We start from the raw sequence: 21104 nt of genomic DNA on the forward strand, positions 1-21104 counted from the left end.
GAGAAAAATGTGTGTAGGAGGATGTAATTAGTGCGCTCAATATGGGAAGATATTTAGTCTAATTTGCCACTCTTTGTCTTTTAATGGGAGCCAGATGGCCTTTAAACACACTACAAGTAGTTAACAATATCCAGAAATGTATTTACCAAGGGAAATCCTGCATTATGGCTTTACATAAATCAGACCAAGGGAAGATGAAAGCTTCCTTGCATTACTATTAGGACTAAAGAGGACCACCAAACAGCAACATTTGTCTCACTGCAGGGCGCTCGTGTTCCGTTTTTTTTCTATTTTTATCAAAAGACTACCAATAACAAAGCACAGCAATTACACAAAACTGTGCTTGCACATGAACCAACGCTTGCATGTCAGAGGGGGACTTTGTTCACTTTTTTAGTTTTAAAATGTGGGTTTCCTTTATGTCCTTGCTTTTACCAGGGCTCGTGGATTTCTTTCTACGCTACTGGTGGTCTTGCTGCTGGTCATTGGGTAAATCAACAGCGTTTAGCACCGAAATGAAACTTTGCAGATCCTCTCTGCCCTTTTCCCTAATTGTGACTTTCTCTTCATTAAAACTATTTATACATTGATAATCCCTATCTATTTGCCTCAATCTATTGACATAGCTATATGCCTGCTATTCTTCCCAATCAGTTAATTTCTGAACAAAAAATAAAGTGCAGCTAATCTTTAAATTAAAAAAAATAATGTTTTGAGCCAGCCTGTGGCACTGTCAAATGTCATGTTCGCAGAACACCTAGGCTGCTAGTCTCTTACCTTTTTCTTCCCCCACTATATACACCCTGGCTCTTTGTCTCACTATTCCAAATTCTTTTTCATCCCTGATTTCCACCCTTTTGGCTGTTTTCTTGTCTTTCTCCTCCTCTTTCTTTCTCTCGATTTTACCTTTCTCTCAATTGGTCTAGGGGGTCCAAGCCTGATTATGAAAAATAAGTCTTCAGTCCCCAAAAATGTGGACCACTGTCCACCATCAGCATCTTCAAATTAGGCACTGCAAATCCATCCATCCATCCATCCATCTATCCATCTATCCATCTATCTATCTATGATAAAGTGGATTATTAGTTGGGGTGGCTGTGAGACCTCATAAAGTACCAATGTTAATATTCCCTAACAGGTCCAGTTAGGCTACTTTAATTTAAACCTTACCTTAGTCCTGGGTTGCTGAGGCACAGAGCAGTCAGGCTTAATTTATAGAAACAGGTATAAAGAGTTTTTCAGTACCAAAAAGTCAATATGTCAAAGACACAACTCAATAAAAATCCCACTCCGAGTTATAAAAACAGGTATACATTTTAATGCGCAAATAGACACCAAAAGTAATCTATCGCTTCAATTTGTTTGTCTATCTGTATATCCATCTGTGAATATCTTTAATTATTTCATTGCTGACCAGGGGCGGCTCCTCCATTATGGTGGAGTGTAGCTCCCCTCCCTTGCTGAAAGCCAGCAGAGGCAAACGAGAAAAATAAAATGATAATAAAATAATTTCAATATCAGTTTATTTTTTGTTCTGCAGGCTGCCAGCCGAGCCGAGGAAGCGACGGGCCATCCATACTGACACTGCAGCTGCAGTACCCGGGGGGAGTGTTGGGCACTGCTAAGTGCGCATGACGGTTAGGCCGACTGTTTGGGGCCTCCCAAACCATTATGCGCACTTAGCATTTCTCCAACCCAAGCGGTGTGGTACAGCTGGACGGAGAACCAAAACAGGCTTCCAGTCCCTGTCTTGGCGCCGAACCAGGGCGATCAGACCAATCCCAGTGGTGCTTTCATCCTGGGAATAGTATTCCCAGCATAAGAGAAGGCCTGGGATTGGCATCTGGGATCCTGTTCAGTGTTCGGTAGTTCCCTGGACATCCAGGAGGCGAAGATCGGGAGCAAGGCAGCGGCCGTTGGAGCGGCTGGTTAATGCAATTTTATATATTTATAATTCTGTTTTATGCGATTTTTTTGGTTTGTATTCCCCCTCTTCCCATCCCAAAAACTTTCCAATGTGAGCGGCCGCTATTGTTGATGACGGATCAGCTCCTCCGAAAGAATTCTTCAAAGGCTTATGATATGCTTTCAGTGTACCTATTTCAGGCTATCAGGAACATTTTGTCACAGAGTGAAGCCTTTATAAGCCCACACTCACACGTAAACTGCAATGGAATATAGGCTCGATTGAGAGAGCCTTCATGATCTAGTTCTCCTTTGCTTTGTGAAAAGATTTAAGACAATCTGCTAAAAGTTAATGTTTATTGTCAGCCTGGCTGTAGGTTGCTTTTTTTTAAATGTAGATTGTGAGAACACTTTCTTGAAAGAAATGTAAATATTTGAAGTAAATTTGTGTCATTATTTAAATATATTTAGATATATAATGATAACCTGCTCTTTCTTGCAATCGGAAATATGTAATCTAGACTAGGGCAAAACATTCTCAAGGCACCACTTCACAATGGTAAACGTCCGAGCATATTGATCTTTTCTCTATTATTCTGTGTTTTAGATGGCTCTATTTAAATGTAATTTTTTTATTGTGCTGTTTGGTCTCAATATTAACAGCAGGCATTACCAATTACTCCACTCAATGACATTTAGTTTGATACCCTTTAAGGCACACAGCTAAATCAGTCCTGGTAGAAAATCAAACACAGATGTCTGCAGCAAGCACTCAACCCAGTGAGCTATCCTTCTGCCCATTTGCACTTCTATGGCTCTATTTATGTGGTGTAAGAAGGCTACCTAAGGGAGTGCTTCTCTGCTGTAAGCTCTAGGATCCAGTATGCTGCCAGCAGGGATTTGCATTCACAACATTAAGGAAAAGTTCTATCCCGACACATATTCCATTATTATCCAGGCTAAGTCAAATATCAGACATCTTGTTACAGGAAGTGAAATGAAAACAAGCAGGCGCATAGTGACTCTCAAGGTGCTAAGGATCTTGGCGCAACAAATGAAAAAACATAGTGGTCCGGTTTGGCCGTATTGAGGCCATCCATGCGTTTGTGAAGACTATATCTGGGGGATCATGAACTAAAGGGGATGTTAGTGGATGTAGGCCAGGTACATTGATTATGCTGCAGGTGGTTCCCCTACCCAAGGAAGTGGGTGGCCAATGCCAGGATGCATATGATCATGGAGCAAAGCATCAATGAGCTGTAGATAAATATTAATATGTGGATCAATTTGACAGGAGGAAAAGGAAAACTGAAGAAAATTGGGAAGCGGCAGATATCCTCTGGGCAAACACTTGGCTTGAATACATCTTCCAATGTATAAGCTCCCACAGAGATTTTTTTTTCAAGTATGTTGATTGGTTTTATGTATATAGACATGTAGGTAGGAAATGCATATATTGACAAAAGCATTACATTTATTTCGGAAAAGGTCCTCTTGTTCGGTAAGCAGTCAAAGTAATTGCAGGCTCAATACAATAACAACAGTAGCAGTCCCATACTTGATGCTTAAGTGAGAACGTCAACGATAGGAAGTATAAAAATAAACAAAAAAACGTAACTTTTACCCACTCTAACTGTGCTGGTTTCTAGTAGTAGTAGGTGCATGTGAGCTACCCTCTTTAGAGGTTGTTTGATGTGCATTCTAATAGCATGTCATCTAATCGTGGACTGGTATATAGTCAGTGTGGTGATTGGTGACCCATCTCCCCGCGTGTGGTGTCTGGGCCGGCATTATCAGTCGGAGTACCAGTGCCAGTCCCCTTGGACGAATCTGAATCTTCCAAGGAGATAGGTCGTCAGAGGGTCCTCAGTAGTGTAGATGTCCATGCATGATCCTGGTCTCAAGTGGCCTCTTCTCAGAGAGACTTATCACAATAGCCCCTTGCGAGCTGTAATAACCCAAGAAATTCCTAAATTTCCATCTCAGACAGAGTGGATAGCCACAATCACGTCTCTCTCGTTATTTACCTTTAACTGTTGTGGTGATCGCCACACAATTGATCAGTAACTGCTTTCTAACACAAAAAACACTGTACCTAATTCATTGACATTTGGACAAGTAATTTCTATTTGCACATGGAAATAGCATGGTTTACAAGTGCAAATTCTTGGTCTGTTTTTTTCAAAAACATGGATTTAAACTTTTAAATCTATTTGCTAGTAAGTGATGTTATTCCAGTTAGGAGAACATGTTGTGGATGTAACATTCTGCCCTTAGAGTGGTTAGGCATTCCAGTACGGTATGATCTGGAAAATGTGAGGACATCCACAAGCGTGGGAGTTTGAGGGGTGATCACAATTTTTTCTTTCACACCATTTCCACCCTATAAAATGTGGGATGTTTACTCCTAAAGGGCGCAGGATTACATCTATGTTGGACATTTACGCATGAAAGCGGCAAGACTAAACTCGAATTGCGAATGTACCTGAGAGGGGAACACTGCCAACATTGATGGGGTACAGAGAAGGGGATTTCTCCACAGTGAAAAAGATTCTCTATACAGAGAAAAATTAGAAAAGGTACTATTCTTCTCAAGAAAGTCATTGGCATATGCATCACTGTACATTATCTACAATAAGGTATGCACAAATACCTTTGTATTAGCAGAAATGTGCGAACTGTGAGTGTGCTAATTGCAACCCATATGAGATTTTCAATTTAAGAAATATGTAGGTAAGAGTCACCCTACCGAAATCTATAATCTTAACAACACCAATAATGCACTTTTATCAGCGCCGTATCCTCTGCTATGGCATGTCAGCTTCAAAATTTGAAAAATAAAATGATAGTGAAATGTGTTTATTATTGTTTTATTTTTCTTCCATTGAACGCGTCTTGGAGGTGGGGCCATTGCAGGGGCAATCAGCAGAGGAAGTGGTGGGCAACACTGCTATCAGAGTGCATGTGGATTTGGCCGGCTGTCTCAAGATGGCTGAAACCCACATGCGCACTGAAGTTGTCTCCAACCCAGAGCAAAGCACAGGCTCCCAGCCTCTCTGGGAGCACAAATTAAGGGCACTCAGGCCAATCCTGACACTTCTCTCATGCATGAGAGAAGCATCAGGATTGGCCGCAGGAAAGGGCCGGACTGGCTGTAGCAGGCACCAGACATTTTCCCGGTGGGCCGTTAGGGGGGTGTTGTTTTTTGAGTGGTGGGGGTCATTTTTGTTAGTGGGGGCCGGTTTTGCAGCTGTGCTGCAATATCGTCCCCCTGTAACAAAAGCAGCAGGGCCGGTTCAACTGAATTACCAGGAGTGGTTTGTTTTCCCAGTCTGGCACTGCCACAGGGGAGGTTGAGAGCCTGTGCTGCAGCGAGGAAGTAGCAGAAAAGCGGCGTTTGGCTGGCAGCGAAGCGGCAGGTAAGTTCTGTTTTTTATTTTTGTGTTATCTTTGTCCGTCATCCCCCAGCCCTCCTCCCCCGCCCACTCCCCCGGCACACCAGTCGCTGTTTCTTTTTATATCCCTCTTATTATGGGGGACGGCTGTATTTATTATGTCTATGGAGTGTTACAAGTAAAAATCGAGTCACAGAGGGAGAGGCAGGCCAGGCTGAAGCAGGTTTTTGCAGACAATAAAATGGCAAGCATACAACTCCCTGAATAAATGCTTTAAAATAAATCATAAGAAATAAAGGTATATATATGTATACCCACACACACTGCGCTTTGCCTCGTCTTCGAAAGGCTTGGAATCCATTTTTAAATTTAAGCAGTGTTCTTTATTTCTTGGATTAAAGGCGAAGAATTCAAGCTCTTTGAAGTTCCTCTCTAGACCTACAGGCGCCGCATTTTTAGTTCTGCATTATTGCTTAGAACATCTGTGCCTTTTCAGCTCTGAGCACGGCAAAGCACCTGTATCAAGGCTTTCTTCAGAGACCTGCTTGTAGGAATTTCTCTAAACAAATACTGCACCTGTTCCGTGTATTGCCAAACCGGTTACACAATGCAGGTGCGCACATTCATCTTTTTTAATGTTTGACATGTCAAATGCGTCGTGCTTTCTCGTTGCATGAAAATGTTGTAATGCTTGTTTTGAGTTTGATCAAAAATGGACGAACCCAATGATGTTGGTATAATCACTGACAAGCAGTGCTTGGGAACCCACTAGGTGAGTAAAAGGCCCCTCACACACCAACCTAGTTGGTGTCATGCTTCATCATAGGGGCCCCAACCGGGTGGCCGAGCGCCTCCCGGTTGTGCTGCAACGCCTGACTACAGCGGAGCTGGTGTGGTGTGATAATGTGATGTGGTGAAGAATTAAGAATTAAAAATACCTCTGAGAATCCTTGCCGAGGGAAATTTATTAATGGCGGCTCAGGATATATTAAAATTAGAAATTATGTGAAGCAACTATCGAAAAAGATTCAATTTCAGGTAGTTGGCTATGTGGGTGGTCTACATGTTTCAGCCCTCCTCAGGATGTGCGGGGCTTTCTTCAGGACCAGGAAGTGCAGTGAGTGGCAAAATAGGGCCACGTGAATAGTGAAAAATAAAAGGGTAATTTACCTACACACTCGCTAAGGTGTGTGGAAGCGATATCAGCTCATTGGCAGATAACGCAGCAAAAAACACTATGGCTGGGTATTGATCGCTGATCAGGAAGGGGAGGAGTGCGCTCCTCGTAACACAGTTTTTGGTCAGAGAGCAGCACCCGCTAGGCACCTACTGTGGTCTCCCGGCTCTCCGCCGGGAGACCACAGTAGGTGCCTAGCGGGTGCTGCTCTCTGACCAAAAACTGTGTTACGAGGAGCGCACTCCTCCCCTTCCTGATCAGCGATCAATACTCAGCCATAGTGTTTTTTGCTGCGTTGTCTGCCAATGAGCTGATATCGCTTCCACACACCTTAGCGAGTGTGTAGGTAAATTACCCTTTTATTTTTCACTATTCACGTGGCCCTATTTTGCCACTCACTGCACTTCCTGGTCCTGAAGAAAGCCCCGCACATCCTGAGGAGGGCTGAAACATGTAGACCACCCACATAGCCAACTACCTGAAATTGAATCTTTTTCGATAGTTGCTTCACATAATTTCTAATTTTAATATATCCTGAGCCGCCATTAATAAATTTCCCTCGGCAAGGTTTCTCAGAGGTATTTTTAATTCTTAATTCTTCACCACATCACATTATCACACCACACCAGCTCCGCTGTAGTCAGGCATTGCAGCACAACCGGGAGGCGCTCGGCCACCCGGTTGGGGCCCCTATGATGAAGCATGACACCAACTAGGTTGGTGTGTGAGGGGCCTTTTACTCACCTAGTGGGTTCCCAAGCACTGCTTGTCAGTGATTATACCAACATCATTGGGTTCGTCCATTTTTGATTAAACTCATATATATTACAGGGGATACGGACGCACCCTTGCCTCCCTAGCTCTCTCATTGTTCTCCTCGTAATGCTTGTTTTACCTTCATCTAGTGAGGTTCCACGGTTCAGTTTTTAATTCACGTTCGGTATCTTTATTTATATGAATTTGTAGTGGGGCCTGGTCTTGACTGTAGAAGGATGCTCTTGATAGAGCGCCACGTTATTCTGAATTTTGTAGGGGTACATTATATTCACTGTTAGTCCGCACCCACATATTAATCGAAGTAGTTTTGGTGTGACATAGAATTGTATCACTAGAATCTGTTTAACATAGGGGTGATTAGAAATGTAACCATACTTTTCATGAAGAGTAATGTCGTAGTTCACTGCAATGTTTTTAGTAAATGCATGATAATTGGTTTTCATGTAATGCAGTGTGTAATGTTTAAACGTGCACCAATTAAAGTTGCACGTGTAGTTTGCTTGTCCACGTATGAAGAGTAATGAAACTAATGCTTGAAGTGTGATTTAGGAGTGTGTTTAACAATGTAAAGGCCTGATCGCATATACGTCTAAAGCGAAAGGCCTGTTCATTTCCTAGCTAAACATTGTAGGTCGAAAATGATTTCCCTTGGTAAAGGCTTTGGATTTCAGGATGATGGAAAATCTTAGAGAAGTGAAAAGTTTTTCGTTCCCATGTTTCTTTTGCAGGTGCAAGGACATTTAGCTCGTTAGAGAGACTAGGTCTTTGTTTTAGGAGTTAGGATGGTACGGGAAGCCAACAGGGGAGTGCATTGGAATTTACGGATGATACTTTCAGCGGAGAAGGTGCCTGAAACCCAAGGTCAAGCTAACCGTCGTTGGAAGAAGTACAAGTATCACTGGAAACGTACTGGAAGAAGACCTGGCTGAAGAGGTGTGCCGAAGGGCGTGTTCTACGTTTTTGGGATTTTGTATTAGGGACAGTGCCCCGAGGGTGGAGCAGTGGAGGTTTAGATGGGAAGCTAGAAGGAGCATCTTAGAACGAGCTCTGATTAAGTGAGTGCACTTCTAAGGAAGTCTTCACTTCCGACACCTTTTTACTCTCTTGCCTGGGAGGGAAATGCTAAGTAGGGATGTCACCTTAGAGATAGAGTAGGGAAAGACTAACTGTTTTTCTTTAAGGCTAATGATTTCAAATGTAGAGATTGGACTAACTATTGTTTTATTGATGCTTTTAGAATTGATTATTCTTCTTATTCCGAGTCGTATGAGACTCTTGCGTAGAATTTCCTTTGTATTAGTGCCCATTTATTTTCTTCACCTTGTATTGAGGTGCTTGTATGTGCAGTTATTCTTGGTTGTAATAAAATCCTGAAAATTTAGATTCAGAGTCAGTGGTCCTTTGGAACGGAAATTTGATTCTGTTAATTATGTATTGAGATTTGAATTTCCTCCTCTCTACACTATTTAGCAGATAAAAAGATCCTGGCGACCTGAGAGGATTCGGTTCCCCCCCGTTCACAAGACAAGTCTACTTGGAGATGCATTTCTAAACTCTTCGAGGTCCGGTGTTGCCTTCAGCTGCTCTGACATTTTCTCGGTGGTCTACTGGGCAAAAGGCTGCTTTCACCACTGAACGGGATACTGTCCCTCAATGGCACCATTCAAATCATGGCAGATGAAGTGTGGAGCTAATTTGACCTTTTTTTTTGCCTGGGCTGATTTTTATTTGCAGTCACAACATCGAAGAAGGAAATCTTGTAGAGAGTGTCCAAGTCAGCATTTTTTATGTAGCATTGGAGGAGTGGTGTGGAGGCTGCTAGCATGCGAGTGTGGGTTTGGGAGGTGAGTGTATGTGGTGCCTGCGGGGGTCAAAGAGTGCACTGATCACGGTGCAGTGAGTGGCATGCACAGCTAAATTGAGGGGCGCCTGGCCAGGGTTTGAGGAATTGTAAGGAGACCAGACGTGCTTGTTTGCAAACGTGTGGAAGAGAAGGTATGTGTTGGAGCTGTGTCTGAGTGTACCCAACTGGCTTGTCATAATGGGTCACTTTGTATATAGGACAGCCATGTCCACATGAGCTGAACAAAGTTTGAGGTGCTCACGCTCTTGACCAGAGTAATGAAGCTGTGTTGCCACATGCAGAAGTTGGAGGCCGGATCGGTCCTAGTCTCTTTCGTCCAGAACTGCACAGAACCAGAGGAGCGATAGATCAGCATTACTGCCAGTTTGGTAAGGAGAACAAGAAGAGATTAGAATTACTACTGTTCCAGGTGACACCGCAGGCTGAAAGAGAAGGGATTCAACCTGAGGGGCAATAACAGTTGGATCCTTATTCACAGGCAGGCCATGGGTTGCGAGTCCCCCTTCACCAGCCCAAATGACTGCTAAGAAGGAGGAAGCCCGGTAGACCCCATTGATGTAAGAAAACAGGGTGAGAGGCCTGGCTTAGGAAACCATGATCCAGTTGTAGAAGTACCAACTGGGCCTTGTTGGTTATCCAGGATGCATAGGAACTTCCAGGATTGCCAAAGATATTGGGCCACAGATCTACATGGATATGGCACAAGCCTTGGTGGATAAGTCATGGATATAAAAATGATTAAAGACTCCAAAATAAAATACCCCATCACTAGTCGGCCAGGGTGTCCACTTCTGAGATCTTAGGGGTCCTGGCACAGGCCTACTGACGGAAGCACATGCTTAAAAAAAGGTAAGAGGCTGAAAAGGAATCAGAATAAAAACATTGCAATCTTCAACTATCAGACAACTCCATTCTCTATTGGAAGCTCCATTTCATATATGCCACCTCAAGAAAACTGCTGCTTATGGCTTCAGGGCTGGTGAGGGGCCGAGGAGTCTGATTCCGCTCCTTTGTCTTTGTTTGGCATTATTCCAAAAATTGTGAAACGTGTAGGAGCCACAACCTGAGTCCAGAGCTCTAATTTTGATTGTGACCTATGAGCTGTCCAGCAAGGCTAACATAAGGCTGACGTGTCAAGGGCTAACTTACGAGTCGTGTGCTCAATAATTGCACTCTTGTAGTTTTTTCTTGGTAGGCAGGTCCCAGCTGATTACATTTATCAGGGGAACAGGCCCCGAAAAATAAAATGGTAAAATGTGTGCACATCAAGCGTATTCAATGCCGACCCTGCGTGTTCTGCCTCATTAACCAGTTAAAAAATGCAAAGGGGGGGGGCGGTAATTACTACATTCCATAATCGCCTCACCTCAGGGTAATGGTATTCACTGGGTTTGGTAAATACTTACACCAATCTTCAACACTTAAAATCTAGGCCTAAGTGGAGAAAACTAAAATATGCACTTGGTGTTAAAGAACAAGCAGGAGGAAAAAATTGCTTTCTATTAGTATTCAAACACAACACCAGAAATGCCCCAACACCTCACTTCATTCAGCAGGGCTGCAGTAATGCGCAAAAGAAGACAGGCTTGAGAATCTGCTTTGACAGATTTAATGTAGATTGGAAAACCACACTCCAAGGAAGAAATACTGGCCAAGAATAGTTGGTTAATCTGAACTGTGCCAGTGATTAAAAAAAACATGTCAGAGGGTCCTCAAAATCAAAAATGATCAGAAAGTGGTAGCAGAGAAGACCATAGCCAATTTTGTTTCCCCCTGCTGAATTCACCCACAACCAGAGGGTGGGATGCTCAAAGAGGCAGCCCATCATTATGGGTGCTGGGACACACACTGCCCCATTCTCCTTTTCAAAGCATGACGAAAAGGTCAGCCTGACGGACACTCACCACATCAAGACAGGCTGAAGGTTTACTTGCACTAATGCACATGCGCCTGGCAGCCTGAGACAAGTTTTTCTGGGCTGAAGATCTCACAGCACTGAGGGCAGTGGCATCATTGTCCTGGCAAAGCCCTCTGAGGATTCTTCCTATGATAAAGAGTAGGGTAGTCAATGATAGAGTCAGCTTGGAGCTCTTCAGGTTTAAGCCCTGAAGTGCCCAATGCTGACTGTCGATCAGTGACTCGTCATATCACCCTTCCCTAACTCGTCACAGAGGGGGGGGGGGGGGGGATCAGCAAGTCTCAGTGAATTCCCCCAACTCTATGACGAGTTACGGACGGTGCTCCTCTCATTGGCTAACTCTTAACAAGGCAGCCACGGTCCGTGCAGGTAACAGCGGAGGGGCCCCATGGGGAGATTTCGAGGGACGATGCAGAGGGGAAAATAATTATTTATTTAATTTTCCTTCAGTATCGTCCCTCGAAATCCCCTCCCCACCCACAGGGCCCCACCTCTGTTACCTGCATGGACCGCGGCTGTAACAAGGTTAGCTAATGAGAGGAGGGGCACAATCTTCTGTTACTTTCTTCCGCTCCCGAAGCTCTAGCTCCTTAGCGGCTGTCATACTTCTTCCTCTACCACCCGCTGGTCCTGTCATCATCGCAGAGGCCCAATAACTGCCTTACTGAAAGTATAGGTGCTTGTGTGTATGTGTGAATTAATGTATGTGTATTTGTTCACGTGTGCTGTGAATGGGTGAGTACAAGTGTGTGCGTGTATGTGCTTATGAATGGGCGGGCATGAGTGTGTGTGTGCCTGTGAATGGATGGTGTGAGTATGTGTGGCCATTGTGTTTGTGAATGGACGCGTGTTCACATGTATGCTTGTGAATTGAAAGGTGTGAGTGTGTGTGCTTTTAGATGGGTGGGAGTGAGTGTCTGTGTGCGTGTTCGCCCCACTACATCTGCAAGTTACCAGCCAGCACTCAAAGCTTGGGCTGAGCATATCACCACAAATAGAAGATCTCTTGCATGCTGAGAAGGCAGGAAGGGACCAGACTTTATAAAGTCCTAACGAAGTAGTCCTGCCCCTGCGCACAGCTTTTTCTTTCTGCTTTGGGTTTGGGCAGATATAAAATAGTCCCTCTTGCAGCCAAGCAATACAAACTCTTCTAGTTCCACAGCTTAATGACTGGCAATGCAAAATGGCATAATCATGAAGCTAGTAGAGAAATAGAGAGGGACCCCTTGAGATTCACAAGGGAAATAAGGTCTTTAAAACCACACAAAAAAAGGGGATTCCCTTGCTCTTACAGTTTTTCTAATAAGCAAATTCTAGATAGTAATAAAACTATGAAGTATTCCTCATGTATTAAAAAAGGATTTTATTTAAGTAAATATTTGTCTATAATCCTCATATCAATACGATTATATCATAACACATTCATTATCACACAATTTGTTAAAAAACATTATACAGTACAATCAATTTAAATAAACCATATTATACAACATTACAAAAAATCCAAAAATGGCCAGCATAATGGAGACAAACACAAATGTAAGACACTAATCTTGTTCTGGGTTTCGAGGTGCATCGGCCACCCGGTACGAATAGATATATACAAAAAGAACGTGAAACGGGTCAATAAAAGAAAACCGGCTCCATTTTATATGCGAGATTACCAAAAGACAGATTGGTCTTTTAAACTTTAAGAGGAAGATTGGGAGAGGAGCGTGCAAATCAGTAGAGAGTATTATCTCTCCGTGTACACGAATTTGAGTATCGGAAACCCGCACCGCTCCAACTACCTAAAAAGAAATAAAAGAAACAAATCAAATCACATAGGAGGCAACAAAATTGTGTCTTGACAAAGATGGTAGTATCAATGAGAAGCCATCGAAACGCGTCAACGCCTTTTCTGAGAACACAATCCGATGACCGGCACAAATTAATTAGTAACAGATCTAAATTACAATTAATTATTCTGCCGAGTTTCTATGTGATGTGTATTGGTAAAGAACAAGATTAGTGTCTTACATTTGTGTTTGTCTCCATCATGCTGGCCCTTTTTGGATTTTTTGTAATGTTGTATAATACAATCATGAAGCTGCCTTTTTAATGTAGCAATGTTCATGTTCAAATTAAATCTGTTAAACAAACACATAACACTGAAAACCCCAATAAGGAAGGAATGTGTACACAGGTAGATGTCCTCATTTCCTGCTTCTTCCCGAGAAATGGCAGATAATTCCAGATAACCTATTCTTTACTTTGCAGTCCTACAAAGATAGTCTTCTTGAACTGCTACCCTACTCCAAGTTGCAGGTACCTACACTGTGCTTGTAAACCAACATGGAAATGTAAAAGGTTTTTCACGGGGTAGAAGTTTTCAAAGGAAATCCTGCAGACTCATAACCATACATGACAAAGAACAAAATATCTCTAAACTCAGTTCTAAAGGATACTGTAAGCTATTTCATGGCTCCAAAACCTTATAAAAGTACCTGCCCCGAAGGCTTACAACCTCGTTATACATACCCCTTATTACCACAGCCTCTTATTACCAAGTGCCATTTCCCCAATGGTATCTTTTCTAATCTACCCAACACAAAGTTGTCAGATTTACTCATCATCTTGCTGCTCATAGAATGAGTAATCATCTAATATATACATTTGCTTCTCTTTTCCCTCTTATCAGCCATCATTACTTCATGCATACTTGAAGACCTACTGATTTGTTTTCGTTAATACCACCCATAATCTTGGCACACTGGTACTTTTTCTATCACACCCTTGACTCTCTGCTACAGATCCCCTTTAATCCCTGTTGTCTTCCCTTCCCAGTCCCATTTCAAGTCATTTGTGGTCTAAATTTGGTAAAACTGGCAATATGTCTGCTCCTCTCACCTGTTATGAACAGTGCTTCAGTTGCAGTGCATTCCTATGTCTGCACTTCTGCCTGGGAAGTCAGAAATAAAATACTCCCTGTAATTTACATCAACATGGTTTGATCTGGAAAATAAACTCAAAGGAAACCAGTACAAAGGAACTAGTTGAACTGAAGGTCAGGTCTGGGTTTTAGTGATGCATATTTTGCAAGAGGGCCAATCTTATCATGCATATAACATGCTTGCAAAAACATGGAGAGGAAACAGTGCAGATGTAAGAGTGCAATACCTCACCCTTTACCTGCCTGAGGTTTTAGAAGGCTAGTTAACATTAGTGTCTGCCAACTCCCAGTCGGCCACAGCCCTTAATGAGGTTTGAAATCCCTACCAGGAGCCACACATAAGGTTACTGTTATTTTACAGGCTGACATGAAGGGGCAGAGATGGCTTATCTAAGCATAGCAGAATGGGGCAGCCATCCTGTTGGCACCCCAATGTCATATCCTGCCTGCCAGGTTTGTTTGAGACAGCTATACCATTTTGCTCTCTTCCCTTTCAAGTGTGCCAAACAAAATGCCAAGACAGTTCTTGCCTATCCCTTGTCTGGTTGCTGAAGAGCTCTGCTTTTGTCCTACCAGACTTCCGTCTCCTGGTTGAGTGCACTCCTGACACACCCACAACCCTCAAGTTTATTGTGGCTGAAGGCTTTTGTTATCTTGAAATAGCCAGGCACATGGTATGTTGTGCCTATTTGCAGTAAGGCAAAAGGGAGCTACTGAAAATGTTAGTAGGGTTGCCCCAGGGAATGTTTACCCCATTGGTTAGGAAGTGTCCAGTAGTCACCTCTACCCACTAGCTGCTTCCAGGCATGAATGTGGCACCCCAAGACACAGCCTTTGAATGCTTTGTGCCTGTGGAAGATCAGAAGACAACCAGACCTTTGTATGTTACATGAGATGAGCCCTGAAGGACAGGACCTGCTCCCTCTTGTACCCAGTACAAAGATGTGAACTCGAAGGGTCAGTTAGCTGGTCTCCTATGTGACTAAAGGGACACAACAAGCTGCAAGCAACCTTTTCCTGGATGTACCCAGTTGACCAGTGGACATGGACTGGACTTTCCTGTTGACTTCTGCCTGACACCGAGAGAGTCCGAAGATTCCTCCCCTGAGGTCAAGGGGGCCTTAAAGTGTACTCCCTTGGGTGTTTGAGTACCAGAAGAAAGTTTGGAAACTTTGAAAAAAATTCTCCAGAGAGTCCTGCGGGGAAAAGTATCCACCGAACAGTTGCACGGCATCAGATTGATTTTCAGCGTGTCCCGGTCAGGGCTCCAAACACCTTCAGTCTACTTTGGAACTTTAAACATTTTCATCAAGTAATCTCCAAAACTCCATAGTTCCAACAGGACCATCCAGCTTCAAGTATCCAGCCCTCGGTGCCGTGGGGGCAGTTACAGTTTCAGCTGTGTCCCGCTCAGGGAAGATTTTCTTCTCAAAGAGTGACAAGGTTATTTTCTGCATTTGGGCTAAGAAACTTTTTCATACTTTTTGACTTCCAGACTTTCATCAGGACCAATCCACATGTGTTTTCGACTAGAGCATCACCACAGTCAGCATCAAATCATACCTAGGTCCTGGTTTACTGTTTGATAGACTACCATTGGCGATTTCCACTTTTTGGTGCTATTTTCCCTTAAATCTTTAAAACTTGATATCCCCGATTCCCCTTATTGTTTTCGTAATTTTAGGTGCCAGTTTGTTTATTCAAATTTTCTCATTTTTGTTCTAATTTGGTTTGGGTTTCATATTGCTTGCTGTATTGAGTTTTTTTACTGTTTGGGTACTTAATATTTACTTTACACATTGCCCTAAGTTAACCCTGTCTGCTCTGTGTGATGGACACCAGGGGGTTGAGCTCAGGTTAATTTAGTGACTTTGAGTGTTCACCCTGACATGCGTTGTGTTTATTCCTGGAAATGGGCAGTCACCCATCCCAACTAATTATCCAATTTCACCTCAGATTGTGCATAGGTCCCAGTCCACTGCTTCCATAAAATACCATTGGTGTTTTTCACTTTTTGGTGTTATTAGGTGCTCTACATGTCTCCTGGTCCCCTTGTTTTAGATTGTTGTCATTTTGATGTAATTTCGTCAGTAACTTTTTCTGAACTTTGCTAATTCAGTTTGGGATTTTTATTGCTTCCTGTTTATTACTGCTTTGGTACCATAAAATGTTTTACATATTGCCCTAAATTAAGCCTGTCTGCCCTATGCCATAGCCACCGGGGCGGGGGGGGGGGGGGAGGGGAGCTTCGGGTTCATGTAGTGTCTCGGAGGCGTCACCCTGACAAGATCTTTGATTTTTCCTTGAGGTGGATAGTTGTCCATCCCAAGTAATTATCCAATTTCTTACACATTGCTAATGAAATCATTGATGACATCACTGATAATGTCTCTGATAACATGGTCATATACCACATAGAGTGACTGAGTGTACAAATGTGAGCCCCATACCATGGAAACAGTACAAAATTTGCAAGCAAGAATAATTGTGCATATTGAACGTTCTTGGTGCATCGTTTACAAATCACTGAAGTTTGGGGTGTAAGTATTACTCCATCTTAAGCAAGAAAAAGGCTGCGCACGCCTGAGGTGGGTTGCAGAGGTATGTTTGAAAGAAGGTTGATGCTTAAAGTCAAAGCCTGCACCAAAAAATCTGTGAGAAAGTCAAAACTTCTGCTGACTACATAATCCACAGATGGATAGCTGGATAGGAGCGATGTTCAATTGCATTGTATGTAGTGATGACGTTTATAAGGTGTGCATGTTTGTTTCCAGGACTTCACTGAAGATTTTTATCTTATTTCTAAATCTACCTTTAACATCACTTCAACCTTTGATTTACAGTGAATTTCTAGGATTTTTTGTAGAATTGGCTAAGATGTTATTACCATACCTAACTATAACATCACGCTAACCTTTGTTTGTTCAGTCAAAAAGCCCAAGGTCTAAGAGCACTTGAAACTATGTGAAAGTACTCTGGGTGTCACCATTTTAACCCAATAGGACACACAGGGTGATTTTTAAACAAAACTGTAAAGGGGCTCCTGTGGGGAGTGCCACCATCCTGGCAGTCCCGGAAAACATCTATCAACGTGCTTGTGGTGCCACTGCCCTCACTTGGGCACCACACACATAACTGGCAAATTTTAAATATCCTGCTTATGATGGGTGCGCCGAACCCACCCAGGGCACCTGCATGTGCATTTTTAGTTGGGGGCCACCGGTGGGAGCTCAAAAACCTCAGCAGTCCAGGCCAGCTTCCTGCAGCCACCACCCAGTTATTCTGTGCTATACAGCAGAGGAGATGACATCCCTTTCTGCCCATGCTAACTGCAGTGTGAGCAGGATCAAAACACTGTTCTTGCCCATGGTCAGCTGAGGTGGGAGACTTTAGGAAGGGCACTCACGGAAAAAAGACACTGGGATGGGAGAAGCATCTGGCCTGTCTCCTTCTTCTTGGTCCCCATGTACAGAATATTAAAGAGCACATAGGCACACGTTCCTTTCTGTGGCTCCAGGGAGATGGGGTACCCCAGAACGAAATAGAGTCAATGGAGGGACTTTCTTATTTGCCTGCATGCTGTATCTGTCATTGGAGCCAGATATATGATACAACCAGGGCTTTAAGTGGGCCGGGTCTCACCGATGCCGAACACTGGCTGTTTTTTAAAGGAGGGCTCGAAACGGGTCTCTATCAGGCTCTGTTTTCTGTCCTGGCACAGCCGGTCTGTTTTTTTCCAGACTGCAGTGACAGCAGGCACATGGTTGTGCGCGTGCTCACACTACTCACTTCTCATTAGTGAAGTTACGGCATTACGTCATACCAGGTGAGCATTGTAGGGGAAGGGAAATCCTGCTTTGTTATAGGTATGATGTTACTTATTGCATCATATAACTGGATGCAATGACAGAAACAGCAAAATACAAGTCGGGCGGCACACTATGCTAAGACCAGATTTTTAGCTTACGTGTTTTTAAGCCACACCCTTAATTACATTGACCACGCCCCTTTGAGAGACCCACCCAGTTTTTTCATCTCACTTAGCCCTGGATACAAGTAACATTATACCTATAACAAGTCAGGACTATTGGCTTTGTCAATGGTTGTTAGTTGCATAAGATAAATAAGCAGCAACTATGGCTTGTACATAATATTGAAAAAGCTTCCACTTAAAGCCCTGGTGACACCACAACAATGTTGCTGCTCCTGAGTTTCCAAAAGAGAAGGGAAATCCACAGAGAAAATGACTCCCTTTAAAGGATTTCCCTTCCCCCACAACGCTCACCTAGCATGACGTCATGCCGTAACTTCTCCACTAGCGAGAAGTGTGAGCACGCGCAGATCGATGTGCCTGCTGTGACTGCAGTCCAGAAAAAACGGACTGCCTGTGTCAGGGCACAAAACAGAGCCCGATAGAGACCCGATTCATAAAACTGCCGGTGCAGAGCACCGGTGAGACCCGGCCCACTTAAAGCATTGCTACCCACGTTTTCTGCACAAGGCTAATGGATTTAGTGGTAAAGCCCGTGTGTGCACTCAAAAAACAGCAGAGAATTGCACCAAATGTACATTTACTCATGTCCGTGTTTTTTGTTTGATCGCAGAGCTGTCTTTTTAATGGGGCTGGTTTTAAAAAAACATTTATTATGTTTGGTGGATAGATGATTTCTTTCTGATGTGAAGGAGCGATTAAAAAACCTTTGGACTGCTAAAAGTAGAATTTGAGGTTGGGGTGTGAGGTTTTACTTCCTAAATCTTGATTCACAGAATCCGCATTTCAACAATTTTTCAACCTCACATTTGCCTCATGCTGAAAAAAGTTTCTACAGTTACAAACTAATTTCCAGGAGGTATGAAAACAATGCTTTCACTGAGCAGTGGGCGGGGGGGGTTTGGGGGGGGGGGGGGACGAGAGGCTGTCTTTGAGAATTTCATGGACACACATAAATTCACAGCTCTGTTGGTATTCATGAAACTTCAGTCACTTTTCTGGCTTTAGTTGCAAACATTAATTTTAGAAATGTTGATAAGCCTGCAAATAGCAGTGGAGGTTGTGTCAATTAAAAGCGGTGGGGCGTAAAATTTAGATACGTATTTTACTTATCGAGGAAGGGAAGCGAGCAAGCATGCAGAGCATAAGGGAGGTAGAAAAGAAAATGGAACAAAGATGGGCATATTTTAAAGGCAATTTTAATAAAGAATGTGATGTCAAAACAACAAAGTTTACAAAGCAGTTCTGATGTGTGATGTGGAAATATTTAAAAACGTGAAAGAATGTCTCCTGCCGCTTTTGTTCTCCCTGTTCTTGTCTCTTCCTTACTCTCGCCCAGTCTTTCCCATTCTGTGACCTGGCACACTCTTAATGTGCGGGATCAACTATATGAAATGCAACTGATCCAAGAGAAATTAAAATATTCAGCTCTGGATAAATGGGTGTGGTTGCATACTCTGACAAAACGAGAAAATCCCATAGTACCGTGTTCAGTTCTGAACGCCATTTCTTTTTGTGACCTCATCAATCACAATGCCTGAATCTCAAGCCCAGGAAGAATATGTATTTTCTACAAATGTAGTCCCTAGGCCATGAGTGGCATGAAAGTGCCAATAACTTGGGGACAATTTCATGCTCAGATTAAAAGCACATTCTAGTATTGGCACTGATCAGTCGGAAGTGGAAAAAATATAGGGGCATACTATCAAGGGGCGACGATAATATTATCGCCGCTTCAGAGCCCATTTTCGGGCGCAAAGCAGCGATAATATTATCGAATTATCATCAAGGGCATGCTAGCGCGTGATTCCTTGACGTATCGCCCCTTTTTCAGACGCCTCGCCTCGCATCGATAATGAGATGCAAAAGAGGCGTGGCTGTGAAAAGCAACATGGGATAATATCGCGAAGGTAGCTTCACGATATTATCAAGGAGGGTTAGCGATAAATAAAATTGTGTTAAGTATGCCTTAATGCAGGAATTTAACGTCTGTAAAAAATTCCTGACTTAGGCATACCTAACATGGGGGGTGGATTGTGTGGCTAAGACCACAGGCCCTATCATCTAGGATATCGCCGTTTTCCACCATGGAAAACTGTGATATCCCAACTATCTCTGGAATTTTTATCGCCTCGGTGATGCGCGTTGTTGATAACGCGCTAACCGGGCGATAAATTCCAGAGATAGCCGGCGATAAATATGCAAGCGCTAAGCGCGCTTTGCGATATTTGTCGCCGGCCCTTGATAATATCCCGCATATTTATTTTTATTGTTAACTTGCTAGCTCCATCTACGAGGAAATAACGTCTGTAGGAAATACTACGTCTTCTCCTAAAATGTATTTGGATTGCAAAATCTGGGACCAATTTTCTCTAAACTAGTCTGCCCGAGCCTTGAATTTTTTTGTTTCCCGTAAAAGCGCTACATTTCACAGCAATGTAAAATAGAGGTGGGTGCGCCTCTGTAGGCTCGTGCCAGATGTCTGGCTGTAGCTCAGCTTCAGGTCTTGCACACTCGATCCTAAAACAGAGGCGTTTCATATGGCTTTTGACTGCCACCTACACCTAAACCTCGCGGGTCAAGGAATACACAGCATTATCCCTTGATGCAAAAAGGGAGGAGAGAGAAAGTGATAACCATCTGGTGAATGAATTATACACCGTGAAATAAAAATATCTGGGGTCAATCCCGGCTACCACTAAATGTAAATTGATACTTGTATAGCGCACTACTCACCCGCAAGGGTCTCAAGGCGCTTGTACGAATACCGCTGTGGAACCCATCCTGGCTTTCCCTGTGAGGCATCCACTCCTGGGCACCCCCAATGTGGAGGCCAGGCATCCTTAGCGTTGTGGGGGCTGTTGTGGAGATTAAGCAAGCTATTGCCCAGAGTTGCAGAGTGGGACTCCATGATTGGAATAGGCACCGAGGCGAGAATTATCAGGTCCGTGGAATTTTTGAGCCCAAGACCCGCCGAGGCAGGGAATTGAACCCTGGTCCCGGGCTAGACCTCTGCATCAGGGTCTGCCGCTCTAATCATTGAGCCACACTTCTCCACTCATTGAGCCACACTTCTCCACTCTGAGCAAATTGTATGATTCTAGGCAAAACATTTATTTCACTGTGCCTCATTTTTTCATTATTG

The sequence above is a fragment of the Triturus cristatus genome, chromosome 7, assembly GCF_964204655.1.
Source record: "Triturus cristatus chromosome 7, aTriCri1.1, whole genome shotgun sequence".
NCBI classification, from domain to species: Eukaryota; Metazoa; Chordata; class Amphibia; order Caudata; family Salamandridae; genus Triturus; species Triturus cristatus.